This window comes from Acomys russatus, chromosome 17 (genome assembly GCF_903995435.1).
Source record: "Acomys russatus chromosome 17, mAcoRus1.1, whole genome shotgun sequence".
Lineage (NCBI taxonomy): Eukaryota > Metazoa > Chordata > Mammalia > Rodentia > Muridae > Acomys > Acomys russatus.
This window is the reverse complement of record NC_067153.1, coordinates 26481185-26487184: the sequence shown is the minus strand read 5'-3', so window position 1 is coordinate 26487184 and position 6000 is coordinate 26481185.

Here is a 6000-nt window from a genome sequence, read left to right as displayed (position 1 = left end):
TTGCATTTGTTTTGCACATTTCTCTCTGGTGTCATTCTGATAATCTAAGTTGTTTAGCTGTCTGTAACTTTTAAAATTAATTGTAACACTTTTTTCCTAGTTTCTCTCCTTGAAAAATAGTTTATCTTTTGTTGTTCTTCCATTTACTCTCAAAGGCCTGAAAAGCATCTGTGGTTTCTCCATCTCATCTGGAAAATCGAATTTCCCATCCATGTGTTCAGTCAGGTACAGCTAGTAGTCAAAGTTCTCATGTTATTATGAATAGAATTTTTTAAACAGGGAATGAGATGTGCTGCAGAGACACCTTAGAGAATAAAGACACTTCCTGAAGAACATGATGACCGAAGATCAATTCCAAGGACCTACATAGTACAAGGAAGAAAAATATCCACAAGTTTCCTCTGACTTCCATTCACATACTATGGCCCACATGAATAATTCCACCCTGAACACACACACACACAAACACACACACACACTAAGCACATATATATTAGAATATGTATGTATGAATGTATGTATGTATATACATATATATGACAATGTTTAGATATTTACATATTACTAGGAGATAGAAGAAACCTTTATAGAATAGCTCAAGTTGAAGATATTTAGATATTGAATTGACATTATTGACAAGGTTATCAGGACAGCTAAATTATTTCTAGGACATATGATTTTCTACAGTTGACAGCAAAGTTCTCACAAGATGAGTTTGGTAGTTATGAAAATGGAACCAAAGGATGACATATAGGAAATTTCCACAATAGAGTCCAAGAAGCCTGTGTTTGGTGGGCTGGAAAGCACTTTCTAGGACACTGTCAATATATGCTTAGAGTGATTTTGAATGAGCTAAGCAGCTATCTAGAGGACAAAAGAGTGGAGAGAAATGTCCTGAGGAGTAGCAAGTTAGGCAGATAGCTTACACGCTCTGGGAAACTGACAAGGGATTTTGGGTTATTAGGAAACTGCTTACATAGACATATTGCTGGACAAGAAGAAACCAGCTGGTTGCACACAGAGGTCAACAGGAATTAGACAGGGGAGAAACCATGAAATGGACTGAGCTATTTCATTTTGGGGAAAGCCATTGCATTTTCTCAAAGAAATTACGTGGAACTCACTGTTGTATGACAGGATATGTTAATCATCCAGAGGAAGGCCTGCTGAGGCTGTAAAGATTTCTGGGTAAATGAGAGTGGCTACTGAACATCCCAGGAGACAAGTAGAGCTATGCATCCACTTGAGAAAACCACTGACATTCATCCAGGGTCTTTCCTCTTGGGATCAGGCTTGCTAACCTACTTCCAACAAGAGAACAGGATGAAGCTCTCAGGGCCAGTTGCAAAGCCCTTCCTCTAACAGCATCCCTCCAGTGCCCTCTACCGTCAAAACTTTAGACCATTCATTCCAAAGCCACTGCAAGGACAAGTCAGGAGGGAATTCACATTCAAGAGGTAAAACAATACTCAGGATCCTGATCACTATGTGGCTCTGAACATCCAGCACTGGAAACTCTTGAGTGTGCAGACTCTTTAAAAACTGCTTCACTGATCTTTCTTTCCTTTTTCTCTGCTATCTGAGCCCAGCTGGGTTCAGATTCTATAGATTCCCTAGGATACTTCTATCCTTTTCTTCCTGAGAAACGAAACATTGCCTCTCTGTTCATCATTTGTTTTCCACTTATTTTCATATAGTTTTGCCTCATTTTTTTTTTAAAAAAACTTCTAAGTTTCATTTTGTGATAGAATTCTCAAGCGTCTGACCTCTTATGTACTTTTAGGAATAGCAATGGAAGATTTAATTTGCTTATTAATCTTCATTTTCACGGGTGTCTATGGAATATAAGAGCAAGGATTGTGTGTGTCTCTTGGTTTCTGCTATAATTGTGTTGCCTAAATTACCTAGAACTCTAGAACGTAGTAGTCTTCCTGATCTTAAGCACTAAAACAAACTAATTCTTTTCCAAATATCAAGATTCTTTTCACCAACATCACCTATTTCCTGCTTTTAGTATATACGGACTTCTTGTTCTTAATTTTATTGTCAGTTGGATTTATTCTGATGAATAACCACTCAAATTGCTGGCACATTCCATATTCATGGCCAGGGAATGCCTAAAATATCCTTTATGGTTGTTTTGCAGACTGCTATATCACATGAAAAATAAGGACTAAACAGTTGTTAAAACCATGGTAGTGTACTGACAATATGGCTCAGTGAGTTAAAGTGCTTGCCACCAGGACAAACAACCTGAGTTCAATGCCCAGGACCCAAAAGGTACAGTAGGAAAACCAATTTCCAGAAGATTTTCTTGGATACCATTGCCCTGGTATATTTTGCAAGAAGATGTCACTGTAAATCAAAGGGTTTGTGGATATGTTGTATTTGTGTTTCTTTTTTGGTAGCCTATAGAGGACCTTTCATTTGAAACAGACTAGAATATAGGGGTGAAGTTTCTATGTAGGCACCAGCTTGACCTCTCCACATGTTTGCGTTGTCTTCAGCAATGGGTCCTTGTTGTCAAATGTGGGGAGCAATCTATTGCACTGGGGATGCCATAAAATGTTTGAGGGTTTCCTTGGTAGGCCAACAGCTCAATTAGATGTAACCCAGTCTTGGTATGGGAAGCTTCATTTGGTGACAGGAGATGGCCAGTTGGGACTCCATCTCCTTCATGATTTGGAAACGTCATCAGATGGCCTTTATATATTTTGGAAGTTTACACTGCACTCAGTTTCCATAACACCCCTCATATGCACCTCAGTTATAGCTGTATCATCCCACATTCCCTCCTTCAGCACTCTTTCCCTCACCCTTCTCCCTCTCCACTTGATCCTCCAGTTCCTACCTTCATACAGCCTGTCCACCCATAAAATTTATTCTATTTTCTCTTTCCAGGGTGATCGTTGGTCCCCTTTAGACCCTTCTTTTATACCTAATCCCTCAGCTTCTACAGATTGTGTGGGAGAAGGGAGGAGGTAACAGGCACGGGGAGAGGAAGGGGGTGTTCCAGGGAGGGGACCAGGAAAGAGAACAGAAATCAGTAGGGGAGCATCTTTAGGACATAGGAATGTAGGCACTATTATTTACTCTGTTTTATTTGGGGTTCCTTAATGCCTCTATCTCCCTTCCACCCCCAACATTAGGTAGGAGAGAAAGAAGGTTATAAGGGAAAGTGGACATAGACCTCTTTAGAGATAGTTCTGGCTGGTTAGGGTCACCATGTTCTTTGAGAGAACATCAATCTCAGTCATCAGGATATCCAGCAGTCTAACAGGACCAGCAGCCTTCTTCTTTCTCCGTAGGGCTCCTCTCAACCATCTACACGAGGCTGTTACCACGTGGAACAGACCATGTCCTGCATGGGGCAATTATTAGCTATGGACAAACTAAAGCAGCGCAATATCCCACACTTGGAATTAAAACAAAATCTTGTTTTTATGACATAACTGAAATTTTTTTTTTTTTTAAGAAACTCAAACTTTCACCACAGGGGAGGCTCCTGGGAGTCTATGAGGTGACCAAAGATGAAATTCCTAATAGTTAGAGATACAGAGTCAACTTGCTGTCTTACAGAACCCAGGACTACCAGCTCAGGGATGGCATCGCCTACAATAGACTGGGCCCTCCCCCACTGATCACTTATAGAGAAAATGCATTACAGCTGGATCTCATGGGGCTATTTCTTCAACCGAGGCTCCTTCCTTTCTTATGACTCTAGCTTGTGTCAAGTTGACACATAAAACCAGCCAGTGCAACTGACTCCTGGTCAATTTGACACACAAACACATCACCACTAAGCCATAACCTTTCCTTTCTTATTCATCCCCAAGATCGCACATTAAAAACATAAAAACTTTAGAAGTCCCACAGTCTTTTTTTTTTTTTTAACTAATTTATTCTTGTTACATCTCAATGTTTATCCCATCCCTTGTATCCTCCCATTCTTCCCTCCCCCCTCCCATTTTCCCCTTATTCCCCTCCCCTATGACTGTTCCTGAGGGGGATTTCCTCCCCCTGTATATGCTCATAGGGTATCAAGTCTCTTCTTGGTAACCTGCTGTTCTTCCTCTGAGTGCCACTAGGTCTCCCCCTCCAGGGGACATGGTCAAATGTGGGGCTCTTTACAAATTCAAACTCATTAAAATTTCAGTCCCTATAAAATAGCCAATTTATATTAAAATCTACAATCTTTTAAAATTCAATGTTTCTCAGTGGTGGACTTCCATAAAGTCAAAAATAAATCAACTACTTTCTCACTTGTAGAGGGAAAAGTTAGGGCACGGTTACAATCAAAGCAAAGCAAAACCAAACTCCAAGCTCCCAATATCTGTGATCCACTCATAATCTTCTGGGTTCCTCTAAAGAGCTTGGGTCACTTCTTGGCTCTACCCTCTGTAGCACACACAGCTTGTCTTCTAGGCTCCAGCTGGCTGCACTCCATTACTGCTGTTCTTGGTGGTCACCCTATGGTCCTAGCATCTCCAAAACTTCTGGGGTCCCTTGCTGCAACTGGGCTCCACTTTCATCAACAGGCTCTCATAGGCTCTCTTCATGGTGTCAAGCCTCGACTTCTTCGCTGACACTGAGGCTGTATTTTCAGTAATGACCTTTCATGGCTTCTCTCAATGCCAAACTTCAGCTGTTCTCCATAACCCCTTTATGCCTTCAAAATCAATACCACCTGGGTGACTCTAATATATTACCAAATCCAGCTGCCAACACAAAGTACAACGTTGGCCACCTTGGAACACAGCTTATATGTGCTCCCAGGAAACACTTCCCAGATTTCACCTCAGTTATGCTGATCTCTTTTTAATCAGCACTAAATTCTCAGCTCCAGCTGACCAGCATCGGGTGTCCCAGCAAAGCAAAGGTTTTGATATTGTAGTTCTGGTACTGATTTTTCAGCCTCAGCTAACCAGAACCATTCATTCAAACCACAATATTAATTCAAAATAGCAAATGGCATGGGTAGAATCTTTAAACTTCTCTCTTCTTCTTTTCCAAATTGTTTTCCCTTGACCTCTTTCTGTTGTCTTATTTCTTTTGCTAAGACACCAAGTACTGTATTGGATATGGGGAGAGTAATAACTTTGTCTTATTCCTAAGGACTGGGAGTGGTATGGGATATGAAAATACCAAGGAATGTCGAGTGCTTTAGATAGCCTCTGGGAAACCTGGGAGGTGAATTCAGGACCATTGTCTGACTAGAGGGAGGTGGGATTCCAAAATGAGGAATAATCTCACGAAGAAGGAGGTCAAAGACTGTCTGAGCCTTAATGGTGGTCAGGTGGAATGCCTCCACCTACCCTGAGAAGGTGTCCACCAAGACCACATTTGACTGTGGGCATGTGGGTAAACTTAAATTGCCAGTCAGTTCTTAGGAGAAAGCCTCTAGCCTGGTGGGTAGGAAAAGGGGTGCTACAGTATCTAGAGCTGGGCTCTGATATCTGACAGGTTTTACAAGAGGCAGTAATAGACCTTAAGAAACATAAGTCCTCAGGGGTGGTCTACAAGTGGGTCTTAACAAAGTGTGACATGGCCTGCTGTTAGAATGAAAGAGCTGGTATAGATAGGACAGAATTTAATGAGTGTCAGAAGATGGCAGGGGGGATATGTATTATAGTGTGAGGCTATCCAGTGGTGGATGAACCGAGTCTAGGCTTCCAAGGGCCACAGCTCTAGCTTCCTTGTCCGTTCAGTTATTTCTCTTGGAGATGGTGGAATTATCTATCCAGTGGGACCAGCAATGCACAATTCCAATAGCTGTATGGAGAGGCAAAAGTGGGCACAGAATTCTTACCACTAGCGGAGAAACAATTAGCATTTTATAGCTCAGGAGCCTTATTTAATGGCGTGACACCTGCAGTTCAACTACAGTATGAGGTAGGCCCAACTTCTTTTCTTTTTAATTTATTATTAATTTATTCTTCTTGCATCTCAGTGGTTATCCCATCCCTTGTGTCCTCCCATTCTTCCCTCCCTCCCTTTTCC